General features: G+C 40.9%; 1 long non-coding RNA gene across 1 annotated transcript; it reads left to right on the forward strand.

The window, feature by feature from the left end:
* The first annotated feature begins 1,678 nt into the window (after positions 1–1,678).
* LOC309976887 lies at positions 1,679–14,280 on the forward strand. The gene is made up of 4 exons (XR_014327014.1): positions 1,679–1,766; positions 3,468–3,625; positions 11,274–11,741; positions 14,168–14,280. It is a non-coding gene; the product is annotated as an uncharacterized lncRNA (long non-coding RNA).
* Positions 14,281–14,486: the final 206 nt, after the last annotated feature.

Below are 14,486 nucleotides of genomic sequence, written 5' to 3' on the forward strand. Positions count from 1 at the left end.
TCTTTGTGGCTTTTTTGATTGACCCCAGTTAGCCATAATACCCTAATTGTGCAGAATAATCTTTATCAATTATTATCACTTTGGACCCAATACTCAAGAGGCTAAAAAGAAAACAGCTTCATTTTTGTCTCTCATTGTCTCTTTAAACATGCTCAGTGGAGCTAGATCTTCTTTGATCCTCTTAAAATTTAATCATGAGAGATCATGATTTTTCTGATCACTCCTACTTACTACAAATGGCTTCAGCTCAGTAATATAAATATGCGGTCTTCATGGCAGATTGAAAATTAAAACTTCTTCTTCTGCTTTGATCTGCTTGCAGTTTATGGCAAATCGTATTTTCCAAAAATGTCTATGACTATATTTTTGTTTCCACATGGTCTTCCAGAACCTTGCCACTTTCCCATCAGGAAGTGGAGTCCATGTCCCCTCCCTTTGAATCTGGATGGGCTTTTAAAACTGTGAGTAAGTGGAAATGATGTTATGTGATTCTGAGGCTAGACATAAAAGGTGTTACAACTTCCATCTGGATCTTTCTTGGGACTCTTGCCTTGAGAACCTTGAGCTGCAATGTAAGATGTCTGAGGCTACCATGCTATTAAGAAGCTTAAACTAGCCTACACAGAAATACCACCTGGAGAAACCCTGAGATTACATGAAACAAGAGATGTCCAGCCAGCTCCCAGTTGCTCCTGGAACTTCACACTGTTCCATGTTCAGTGGAGCCAGAGCTGTCCAGATAGGCTGTTTCTGAATTCCTGACCCAGAGAAACCATGAAAGATAATAAATGGTTGCTGTTGTTTGAAACCACTAAACTTGAGAGACTGGATATACAAAAACAATACCAGATCGTATACGACAACAGAACTCTGACCCACAAACTCTGCAGTAAACAGCTGGTTTCCAACCAGAAAACCAAACTACAACTTTGGCAGCAATCAGCCCAGAACAGTCAGAACTTGGTCAATACCAGCTTCCCTATTTTTTGCCTCTGCTTCCAACTCAGAACCAACCAGAGAAAGCCAAACCATCACCCCCAAACCAATCACATAAGTTGCACTGCTTGTAGTTGGCCCACCTCCAGCTTCTCTATGCCAATAACCTCCATTCAGAATATACATGAAGCCTTCTCTTTTTTCACTATGAAGTTTTGCCACTCCCCGCCTGCCTTTGAGTCTCTGCCAAACACAAGTGACCGTGGCCTGTAATACCAGTCATTTGAAACAACCTAACGATAAAGAGAAACATTAATTACATAAGTGGCATGTAGAATTTACAGAATATTCTGGAAAACTCCTTAATGTTCAATATACATCTGATTTAAAAAGTAGGTTAAGAAAATACAAATATTTATGTGAAAGGATATTAGTTTAAATATAGCTATGCCTAAATACAGAAATTACTGTTTGCTTCTTTATTTATTTATTCATTCCTGGTTATAGACGGTGGGCGAAGGCACCCGTGTGGTTTTGCATGTCCAGTCCTAGCAAGGTGGATGATCCCACGTGAGACCTCCAGTTCACCTGTGACGGCCTCGCCACGCCCCCATCGCGCCTTGGGGAGGGGCTTGGAGAGCGCCCCAACCTGCGCAAGGCCTTCTGGGAGATGTGGTTCCGCCGCCGGCCGCGTCTTCTGCTTGCGCACGGGCACCACCGGCTGGGCCTTCTGGGAGCACAGCGCGGGTAGGTCGCGCTGCTTTCGTGAAACAGCGGCTGGTGAAGACCCCGTGGCGACCTCCATGCCCAAGACCTCCGGGCCTAGAGAGGTGAGTCCCCTCGCTGGCTGAGGACAGCAGGAATAGCCAGGGGTCCCCGGGTCCTGCGAAGGGGGAACGTGAAAACCGAAGGTCCGGGAGTCGCGGGGTCCGACAGCCCATGACGGGCATTTTGGTTTGGGAGGCTCCTCTGGTGCATTGCAACCCCAGGTTGGTGGGGACAGGACAGTGAGGCAGGGTCCAGGGATTTGGGGGTGTCGACTGAAAAAAAAAAGCACAGCCTAAAAGTTGAGAATTATGTTTTATTTGGTGAGCTTTCTGAGAGGACTTAAGACCAGGACCCAGCCTCTTATCTCTAAGGCAGGGGTCCCCAACCCCCCGGCCACCACCGGGTACCGGTCCGCAGCCTGTTAGGAACCAGGCCGTACAGCAGGAGGTGAACAGCCGGCGAGGGAGAGAAGCTTTGTATGCCGCTCCCCATCGCTCCCCATCACTCGCATTACCGCCCGAACCATGTCCGTACCCCCCCACCACCCCGTGGAAAAACTGTCTTCCACGAAAGTGGTCCCTGGTGCCAAAAAGGTTGGGGACCGCTGCTCTGAGGGACTGCTTTGAAGAGGTAAGGGGGGGAGGTTTGCAACAAAAACCAGGCAGTCGGAACATCAAAAGATTACTGTTAATTAGGAAAAAACCAGACATCTCAAGTTAATGAATTTAGCGCTTTTCTGTGTATGGGAAGATGCGAGAGTCTGGGCTCATTGAAATCATTCCTTTGATATGCACCTTAGCTATCTAGGGCCAGTATCCTGCTTTTCTCCATCCTGAATCCCTTCAGGGTTCACAGTTGGGGGTGGCTGCAGTGGGTACTGGCTTGCTGGCCACAACATCCTTTGTTTACTGATATGGCAGGCGGCATTCTTAGTCCACTGGGGGAGCATATTGGGGCTGTATGTTCTGAGGTGTTTGTCTGAGCAACTAGATCTGTGCATGCTTGGGTTTGGGAGATGTGGGGAGGAATTAGGAAGTGGGTGCCCCTGGGTTTGGGATATAGTGAGGGTCATGAGTCTTGGTCTTTATGGTGACAATATGTTCTGACATCCCTTAGTTTGGAGGTGACTTGGACTTTGAGGAGGGGGGCCAGAGTCTTGGATCCCCCCTTTTGTTGTAGATGCTCCTGTGAGGCCACCGTCACCTCTGACTCAGAGGGCTTTTTCTATAAGTGAGCCAAGGGGTGTGTTATCAGAGGGATGGACAGATTGTGCTAGCTACCAGGGTGGGCTCTTGCCCCAGCCAGGCCCTCTTTGAATTGCCAAAGGCCTGCTGCCACGTTGCATCTGAGAAACCCCAGAGCTTAAAGTGGTCAGCAGCTTCTGTAAGCTTCCCAGGTGCTGTGGAGTTAAATGACCTCCTCCTGGGGACTTGCCTCTGGGGTAGCAAAGCCAGGAATATCACACCTATAATCACCTCCACAGTTATCTGCAAAAGAGAATTCTCCACACTGTTGGCCAGTGAGGGCTGTAGGGGAGTTGTATTTCCTTTGTTGTCTCTTTGGAAGTTATAGTTCCAGGTTTTAAAGGTGGAGGTGTCCCAGTTGTGAATTTGGTATCACAGGTGACTCGTACGTCACAGGCCTGGCTGTAACTCTGCAAAGCCTCTCTGAGTGCAGAGGTTGCGGGATGAACATGCTCTACATTTTCCTTGGTCTTTCAGGTCAGGGTTGGCTCATGGCTCTTTTATTTTCCTTTAGGTAAGGGTGGATCTGCAGAGACTGAGTATGAAGATTTCTGGCATGTGACTCAGTCGTCATTGCTCCTGGCTCCCCATTCTGCCCTCTTTGGAATCTGCTGGCCCTGAGAGATCTGTGAAAAGAGGAGAAAATGGCCCCAGGATTCCTGGCAGCAAGACCCTCAGTGAGTGATTTTTAACCTCTTTCATGCAGTAATCCCTGTCCCCAGTTAGATGACATGTTTGTTCACTGCCTCGAAGTGCCCACCAAGGCTCTAAGACAAACATGAAACGTGGCACAGCTTTGGGAAACTCCAGAGGAAAGCCCACTCTCTCTCCTCAATTTACCTCCCCCTTTGACCCCATCGGTATCAGAGCTCTTGGCACACCTTAACCTTTGCCCCTACTTTCCATTAATTTAGTCCACAAATGGTTCACCCTCTCTTCCACATGCCCTGGTGTGCACTGTGTACATTGGGAAGTATTGTCTTTTCTTGAGGACTTGTAGGCCTTGTTGAGGTGGTTGGTTTGTTTGTTTTCCTTACTGCAATGGATTTTAAAATTTAAGTGGTATTAAATTAACAAGAATTGCAAGAATAGTACAAATTACACCTGTATACCCTTCATTCACATTCATCAATTGTCAACTTTTTGCCAGTTACTTTATCATTCCATCTCTATATGTGTATTTGTCATTTTCTAAATCATTTGAGAGTAAGTTGCAGATACTGTCTTTTACCCCTAATTATTTCAGCATGCATCTCCTAAAAACAAAGACAGTCCCTTAAATAGCCATAGTATAATTCAGGGAATTTAACATTGATACAGTACTATTGTCTAATCTCCAATTTATAATAATAAACATTTGCCAGTTGTCCTAATAAGTTTCTTTATGCCCCACACCCCCTGCCCTTACATGTCTTTAGTCTTCTTTAATCTGGAATACTTTCTTAACATTTCTGTCTTTATTGATCTTGACATTTTTGAAAAGTACAGGCTTGTTATTTTAAATGTTCCTCAAATTGGATTTGTCTTTTGGTTCTTCATGATTAGATTAAGATTACACACTTCTGGCAGGAGTAACACAGAAGTGATGTGTCCTCAATTTGTCATATCAGTTGGCACAGAATATTGATTTGTTTCATTATGATACTAACTTTGATCACTTAATTAATGTTGAGTCTGCCAGGTTTCTCCACTGTAACTTTTCTATTTGAGGATTGGAGAGGAAGGGAACAGATCTCTTAAGCTAGATGTCACTATCATGTGGAAGGCATATCAAAATGGGGACAGGGAGGGAATAGAATCTTATATAGAAGATGGCCACAGTGGTCCAGATAAGAGCTGATTGTGTCCTGGATCAGGGTGATCACAGTGAAGATGGAATGAAACAAAAATATTCAAGGGCTTCCCTGGTGGCGCAGTGGTTGAGAGTCCGCCTGCTGATGCAGGGGACACGGGTTTGTGCCCCGGTCCGGGAAGATCCCACATGCCGCGGAGCGGCTGGGCCTGTGAACCATGGCCGCTGAGCCTGCGCGTCCGGAGCCTGTGCTCCACAACGGGAGAGGCCACGGCAGTGAGAGGCCCGCGTACGGCAAAAAATAAATAAATAAAAATTCAAGAATTAATGGTGGGGTGGCAGTGGGGGAGAACTTCCCTGGTGGTTCAGTGGTTAAGACTCCGTGCTTCCAATTCAGGGGGCCCGGGTTCGATCCTTGCTCAGGGAACTGGATCCCACATGCCACAACTAAGAGTCCGCATGCCACAACAAAAAATTCACATGCCACAGCTAAAGATCCCCCATGCTGCAACTAAGACCCTGCGTGGCCTAAATATTAAAAAACAAAAGAGTATGGGGGGAATCAAATCAATGAGATTAGGTATTTAATTGAGGGAGGTGTCAACTATAGATTTCTGAGTTTTGCAACTACATGCATGGTGGTATGATTTTCTGAGATAGGAAATAGCGGGGTTACCAGATACTGGGGGTTATGTGTGGAAATGGGGAATCAGGAAGTGTGCCAGAATCCCAGAAAGAAACAGATAACACACTCATAAGGAATGATCAAAGAAACTTTCAGGAAGGGACTATTTATAAGTTTTTCAGAGACCATTGTGGGATGGTTTCAGCATCCCTGGATTAGCAACATAATGGAGCCCTTACCACCACAGGCTGAAATGGTTAGGAAACAGAGCAGTTCCTGGAACCTGGTTTCTTCTTTGACCCTTTGGTTATTTGGGAGTATGTTGTTTAATTTACACATATTTGTGATTTTCCTAAATATTTTCCTGTTATTGATTTCTAATTTCATTCCGTTGTATTCAAAGAACATAAACTTTGTATTATTTCTATAATTTTAAATTTGTTAAGATTTGTTTTATGACCTAGCATACGTTCTATCCTGGAGAATGTTCCATGTGCTTGAAAGTTCCATTATTACTGAAAAATATATATATTCTGTTGGTGTTAGCTGGAGTGTTCTATACATGTCTGTTAGGTCTAGTTGGTTTATAGTTTTTTCAAGTCTTCTATGTCCTTGTTGATCTTCTATTTAGTCATTCTATCTATTTTTGAAGTTGGAATATCAAAGTCTCCAACTGTTACTGTTGAATTATCTGTTTCTCTCTTCATTCTGTCAGCTTTTGTTTCATGTATTGTAGTGCTCTGTTACTAGATGCACTACATGTTTATAAACATTATATCTTCCTGATGGATTGACCCTTTTATCATTATAAATGTTCCTCTTTATCTCTAGTAACATTTTTTGTTTAAAGTGTGTTTTGTCAGATATTTGTATAGCTACTCTAGCTTGCTGTGATTGCTGTTTGCATGCTGTGTATATCTTTTTTCACCTTTTAACTTACAATCAGTTTGTATCTTTGAATCTAAAGGGTGTCTTCTGTAGACAGCAACTAGTTGAATCATGTTTGTTTTTTTTAATCTAGTCTGACAATCTCTACCTTTAGATTGGATTTATAGGAAGCCATTGATGTATCCTTTTGTTTCTAAACGAAGAAGTACTTTCTACCAACTTGCAGAAAGTATATAGTAATAAGTAATTGTTTTCCTTTAAAAATTACCCATTGAAAAACTTTGCACATTCTATAAAACTGGCCTGTATTCTTCAAAATGTTAGTGTTATAAAAGACAAAGAAAAGCAGAGGAACTGTCTAGATTAAAGCACACTAAAGATACATGACAGTAAATTGCAGAACTTGATCCTGAACTGAGTCTTCTATCAGGTTAGAATATTTTATAAAGGACATCATTAGGATAACTAGAAATGGAATATTTTTGATTGATGCAATGCTTTTTTATGTAATCTGTGACATTTCCTGAATTTGATATTTGCACTGTGGTTATGTAAGAGAATAGCTTTCTTCTTAGGAAATATACACTGAAAGATTATGGGGCAAAGGGGCATGATGTACATCTCCTACTCTTAAATGGTTCAGAAAAAAATTGTGTGTATTTGTACAGAGAGAGAGTGAGAAGGGTAAAGCAAATGTGGCAAAATGTTTTAACAAAAAGGTGAATGTGGTTGAAGAGTATATGGGAGTTCTTTATATTATTCTTGTGACTTTTCTATAAGCTGAAATTACTTTCAAATGAGGTTTTTAAAAAGCTGTTTGAAAATGATGGTGCATTTTGTTGATAGAATACTATGCAACCATAATGAAGGAGGAGGAAGCCTTTTAAGTACTAATATGGAATGTCCTTCTGAATATATTTAGGAAATCTTGATTGTGGTGGTAGTTACACAATATAGATGTTTATCAAAACTCATCAAACTCTACCCTGAAAATGGGAGCATTTTACTGTGTATAAAGTATACCTCAAAGTTAATTTTAAAATACAACTCTATAGTTAGGGGAAAAAATTGCAAACCAATGTGCATAGTATGCTATTGTTTGTATGAAGAAGAGAAAAAAAGGATATGTGACTTTTTCTTGAATGTATGCATATTTAAGGACGGATGCATAAAAAGTGTTTAACTTTTAACAGAAATGTTTATTGTTTAAACTTAAATGCATATTACTAAGCTGAAAGAAGCCAGTTTGAAAAGGTTACATGTTGTATGATTCCAACCATATGACATTCCGGAAATGGCAAAACTATGGAGACAGTAAAAAGATCAGTGGTTGCTAGGGGTGGCTGGGAGAGGGAGAGATGAATAGGCAGAGGATTTTTAGAGCAGGGAAAATACTCTGTATAAAAGTATAATAGGGCTTCCCTGGTGGTGCAGGCGTTGAGAATCTGCCTGCTAATGCAGGGGACACGGGTTCGAGCCCTGGTCTGGGAAGATCCCACATGCCGCGGAGCAACTAGGCCCGTGAGCCACAACTACTGAGCCTGCACGTCTGGAGCCTGTGCTCCGCAACAAGAGAGGCCGTGATAGTGAGAGGCCCGCTCACTGCAATGAAGAGTGGCCCCCGCTTGCCACTAGAGAAAGCCCTCGCACAGAAATAAAGACCCAACACAACAAAATAAATAAATAAATAAAATAAAAAATAAATAAGTTAAAAAAAGCCAAGCATTAAAAAAAAAAAAAGTATAATAGTGAATACCTGTCAATATAAATGTGTCCAGATCCATCGACTGAACAAGAGTGAGCCCTAATTTAAACTAAGGACTTTGGGTGATTATAATGTGTCAGTGTAGGTTCATCAGTTGTACCAAATATACCATTCTGGTGGGGGGGTGTTGATAATGTGAAAGGTTGTGCAATGTGGGGAAGGTTGTGGGGCAGGGGTTTTATGGGAAATCTCTGTACCTTCCCCGCAATTTTGTTGTGAACCTAAAACTGCTCCAGAAAATAGTCTTTTTTTTTTTTAAGTTTAACAGAGGTTGTCTCCAGGGAGGAGAGATGGGAAGAGGGAGACTTTTGTCACTATATGTATTTTTACACATATAAACATACGCACATTGTAATACTTTTTCAAAAATAAAAATAAAAATTCTTGGAAAAGAAAAGCTATTTGAACAGAAAGAAGTTTAGGAAAGTGATAGTTTTAGATCACAAATTTACAAAAATGAAGAGTGTTTTTTATAATAACCGTAACTGATTAGGAAATTAAATGAAGGGGGACAGATTCACAAAAGCAGCAAGAATATCAAACACATTACTTTGGACCTAAGAAAGAACAAGCAGGATCTTTAAGAAGAATCTAACAAACTCTCTAAGGGACAAGAACATTACCCATTGTTCTTAGATTTTAATAAGTGATTTAAAGTTCCACATGTATTTGGAGCAACATGAAATGGTTTTAAATTAAGAATCTTATAGAAAAATAGATGTTTCAAAACTTGCGGGAAAATACATGTATATAACACATGCACGAACTTTTATCAGTGTCAAGAATATGCTGTTTGTAAAATACATGAACATTTAGTAAGCTCTTAATTTACCACTCTCTGTGTGTTGTAGATTTTAGATCTAGAATTTTTTTTACTGAGTTAAAAGTGCAAAGGAAATGTGCAAAAATTATGACACCCTTTAAGGTAGCAGTAGAAATACAGTCTAGTGTATAAGTCAAGAAGTGGACTGTTCAGGGACCTTTGGCATTTTTCAGAGTATTTAATTTTTAAAGGCTTTTATTGTAAATGTTAACGAACACAAGGTAATTGGAGAATTTTTGGAAAGTCTAGAAAAGACAGAAAAAGAAACTCATAATTCTACCAGTTTTCAATAAAAAAGTAGAAAGTGAAAGGTCCCCCATTTATCCAAAGGTAACCATTGTAAACAACTTATTCTCTCTTTCCAGAAATTTTTTTTGCATCTGCTCCTAAACCCACATGGTACTGTGCATATAGTTTCTAAAATGAAAATATTAATAATCTGCAGTTTGCATTTTTTTTCTCCAAACATTGTAACATGGACCTCTTTCTAAGGTAATCTATAATGTTATCTTCTCTTTAAAGGAGTTTTAAAAACTGGGTGTTGGGCTTCCCTGGTGGTGCAGTGGTTGAGAGTCTGCCTGCCGATGCAGGGGACACGGGTTCGTGCCCCGGTCCTGGAAGATCCCACATGCTGCAGAGCGGCTAGGCCCGTGAACCATGGCCGCTGAGCCTGCGCGTCTGGAGCCTGTGCTCCACAACGGGAGAGGCCACAACAGTGAGAGTCCCGCGTACCACAAAAAACAAAAAAAAACAACAAAAAACTGGGTGTTATTGCATGACTTTGCTAATTAGAGTTTTTTAGAATCACCATACCTTATTAAATTTTTGCAAAAACTTTAAAAAGTGAGATATAAATTACATGCAATAAATTGCACAAATCTTAAGTACATCTTGGTGAATTTTTACATATATATACACAGCAATGAAATCACCACCCAAGTAAATATACAGAATATGTCTGTCACCTTATGAAGTTCCCTTTGTGCTCCCTCCCAGTTTCCCCCATAGGCAACCACTATTTCTGATTAGTTTTGCCTGTTCTATAACTGCATAAATACAGTTTGTACTCCCTTCACTCAGCATAACATCTCTGAAATTCATCCAGCTGTCAACCTTAACATTTTGTTATGTCACTTCTTATTCCGTAGTTTATATTTGTTTAAAAAGAAAATAGCTTAATATTTTGCTTGTTAAACATATTGCTTGTTGTAAATAGAAGAGTACAATTGGATATAGAGTTGAATGTGGAATTATCCTGTGTCCAATTTCCCATCCAATGCATTGAGAATCATTTACATCTATGTAAAATACTCATACTTTAAAAAAAAATTTACAAAAGTAAATCTTAACACAGTTTGGCTGCTTTCTCTGTAAAGTTACACTAAAGTTGCCTTTTTTTGTAAGTATATACAGAGCTGCCTCATTCTTTAGCAGATATTCAGTATTGTGTGGTCCAGTGTGGGTGTACTTTCAGATAACTGAAAGTTCTTCAGTATTACAAATGTAACTACAATAAATATCTCTGCACTCATATCTTCATGCTCTTGTGCAAGTCTGACATTTAGAATTGCAAGTGTGGGACCAAAGGTGTTCTGTACATTAAAAAACTTTTTTTTAGTGAACTGAATTTTTTGTATTGAGGATCAATTGACACATGATAAACTGCACATAAAGTGTTCAATTTTATATTCATATATATATATTCATAAATATATATGAATATATTCAATTTTGACATTTTTATACACTCATGAAACCATCATCTCAATCAAGATAATCAATGTATCTTATCACCTCCCAAAGTTTCCTGGTTCACTTTTGTAACCCCTGCTTCCTGACCCTCCCTGCCCCCTCAATTTGAAGGATACAATCAAATTGCTCCCCCCCAGAAGACTGTACCTATTTATGTTCTAACAGCATATGAGACTGATCATTTTCCTACAGCCTCACTAGTGATAAGGTTTTCAGATTTTAAAACATTTACTGATCTGATAGCTAAAAAGAGAAATTCAAGTATTTCACCAGTTCACCTTTTGAGAATTGTGGATTTGTATCCCCAAAGTGGGAGGTTTCCAGGAAATCTTCACAGAGGAGGCAGAATTTGCTGCCCTGTGACTTGATCAACCTGTGAAGCCACAGTCCTGAGAAAGTCAGAGCTGGGTACCCCTAGGAAGTAGGGTTATGCCTTGTACACAGTGGATGCTTAATAAACGTTTATCACCTTGACTGTGCTTTAGTTTATTAACTGTGCTCTCACTTAAATAGAGAAGTCCAGGACCCAGCCTGAAGTCCGGGCTGCTGGGACATCTCCTCTCCTGCCTACAGGAACAAAACAGCTACCTGAGCATGAAGGCTGCAGGAGGTCCCCCACATGCAGGAGTTCGATCTTTGGTGGAGACAGCATCTCCTGAAGCTCCCTCTGGATGTTCCAGGTGGAGTTTGGAGAGGCTGAAGAGAGATTCCCTCAGCAGAGCTGCTGGGACTGAGGGGATTCCCCTCCTAACAGGGAGGGCAAGATGTGGGACCTTGTAGAAGCTGGTGTGACCTCAAAGCGTAAGGAGAAAGGTGAGAGTTAAATCATTACCAAGGCACACAGTAGGTATTCAGTAGGTTTTTGCAAGGAGGGAGGGAGAAAGTGTCTGGGTCGAAGGGCCATCTGTAAAAGTAGAAAGAGAGGAAAAGGCTTTCTAGGGGAGGCCCTAGAAAAGTCAGGTAATGGTAAACAAGGACCAGTATTACCAGCTGAATACAATGTGCCCCTTCTCCCTTCTTGGTAACTAAGATACTGGTCTGCTTCAGTGAGCCAGGTTCATTTTTCACTGCTTCTTTCTTCTTACCCAGCACTGCCTTCTGAGGTTTCTGCCCTTCTTCAGGAAGAGGAGGAAATGCCCAAATTACAGGTAAATTAGAGTCCACCTTCTCTCCCTCAAAATATCACCCACATACCTCATTTTGGGGATTGGGGAAGGAGAGCAATATAACATGTATATTGTGCTGGCCCTGGGCTAGACATATGTTACTCCAGTTTCTCAACAAAGTCTGAACATTGCTGGTAGGAGTGACAAAATGGTGCAATATACTTTGGAAAACAGTTTTAGAGTTTCTTATATAATTAAGCACACACTTACCATTGACCCAGAAATCCCACTGTATTTACCCAGAAGAAATGAAAATAGATGTCCACACAAAAATCTGTATGTGACTATTAGCAGCTTTGTTTATAATAGCCCTGAACTAAAAACAACCCAAATGTCCATCAACTGATAAATGGGTAAAATGTGTTAATCCATATAATTAAGAACTACTCATTAAAAAAAAAAAAAGGAAACAACTGCTGATACATATAACAACATGAATGAATCTCAGAAGCATTATGCTGAGAAAAAATAAGCCAGACACAAAAGAGTACATACTATGTGACTCTGAGACAGGCTGGGCCCTCGACCTTTTGCTGCAGTGCTTGCACCTGGACAAACGTCTCCTTGAGCAACAAAATACAAAGAACTATAAGGGACTAAAAATAACTGCATGCATGTGCAGTTGGGGCAAATTCTGGACCAAAGATACAAAAAGACCAAAAAAACTCAGCTGCCACTTCTGAAGAGCTGGGAGCAAAAGCTGGGTACTGCACATGCGCCCTGCACTCAGCACCGCCAAAGGGTTGGGCAAAACACCTAAGCCACCCCTCTGGCCCGACCCCTGGACACACCCTTACCCTCACCCCATATAAGGAACCAGCTCGCCTTCCCCCGCTCTGGGAGCAAGGGAAACTGTTGTTTGTTTTTGCTCCTCCTTGTTGCAGCAGGGGCCCCAATAAAGCCTAGCCTGAATTTCTTATCTGGCCTCTAGTCAATTTCTATTGATTGGGGAAGAACCCCAGTTGGTATCAATTCCATTAATATGAAGCTCTAGAACAGGCTAAATTAATCTATAGTTGTTCTGTGCCTTCTCTCGCTTCAGCTCTGAACAAACCCCTCCTAGTAGAGAACCCCGTCTTCCCCACAATGGTAGCCACTATTCTGACTTCTAGTACTGTAGATTAGTTTAGTCTGATCTTGAACTTTTTAAATAGAATCAAGAGTACATACAGTACTCTTTTGTGCTTGTTTTTTTTCAATATTATGTTGTGAGATGGATGTATATTGTTTCATGTATATGTAGTTTGTTCACTTTCATTTCAGTATAGCAGTAGTTTCTAAAACTTTTTGTTTCAGGACCCCTTTTCACTTTAAAAAATGGCTTTTATTATGTGTGTTATCAATATTACCAGATTGGCGGTTCAAGCTAACAAAAATTTAAAATATTTATTAATCCATTCAAAAATTAATCCATTACAGTTAATGTCACATTTTATGAAAAATACTTAATTTTCCAAAACAAAAAAAAGATAAAAAAGAAGAATGGAAATGTTTTATATTTTTGCTAATCTCTTTATTGTCTGGCCTAATAGAAAACAGCTGGAATCTCACATCTGCTTCAACATTTTCTCAGTTGCAAGATCACACGACATGTAGCCTCCATATTGTTGTAAGAGAATGAGAGTGTATAAGTCTTGAGAATTATTGTGAAAATGATATTGACTTTACAGACCCCCCTGACAGGGTCTTGGGGAACCTCATGGGTCCCTAAACCACAGTTTGGGAATTGGTACTGAATATTAGTCCTTCATGTGACTCTGCCAGTGTTCATATATCTTTTCTATTGTGAATGTGTGAGTGGGGATTTGGGGCCCATAATAAACATTGTTAATATATAATTATCAGAGGGATGTTTCCTATATAGCATTTCTTATTAACCAAAGAGTCCTTATTGTTGATCTATGTCTTGTTCCTTCCCACACAACTATCCACTCACTTTTCTTGCCAACTGGAATTCCCCACCTCCCTTCCCTCTATTCACATTTTAACCATCCCACAAGGCTGGTACCTGGCTTTCTCCATGGTACCTGCCCTCATGGCCCCAACCCACCTTGGACTCCTTCTCTGGACCCTTCCCCAAGTAAATCTCAAGCTTATTCTGATTCATAGAATGTTGTGTGGATGACACCTCTGAAATTGTGTAGCTTTTGGTGTACTGTGGTTGAAGTTTGAGTCTTATCACCCAAAGAGACTTTAAGGGCTGAAGCGTTAAAAAAAAAGGTACCTCATGCATCTTTTCAATCTTCTACATGATATAACACAATCAAGTGCATGGATGTGTGCCTAAGTTAGTCTAACTCAGGACCCTGGAAACTCTCAGGACCACTTATGGATGTCACTGTTGCTTGTCAGCTGCATTCCTCTGTGGGAATGGGTATGTGTGAGGGTGACTTTGTTTGTTGTTTTAGGAGCTGGTGACGTTCCAGGATGTGGCTGTGGACTTTACCCAGGAGGAGTGGGAGCATCTGGATCCCTCTCAGAGGCACCTGTACAGAGAAGTGATGTTGGAGAACTATGGGAATCTCATCTCCTTGGGTGAGAACAGCATCTTCCTGAACCCATCTGCTTTCTCTCGGGTTCAGTTGTATAGAGTAAATCCTGAGGGGATTTGCATTTGGGGGTCCACATATTCCAGATCCCTTAATGGTAGTGGGTATCAGATTTGAGAGTGCATAGAAATACCTGAGGTGAAGGCAAGAAATGCCAGTTCCTGTCCAAATTAAAGGA

Source organism: Leucopleurus acutus (genome assembly GCF_964270905.1).
Source record: "Leucopleurus acutus genome assembly, chromosome: 20".
Taxonomy (NCBI): Eukaryota; Metazoa; Chordata; class Mammalia; order Artiodactyla; family Delphinidae; genus Leucopleurus; species Leucopleurus acutus.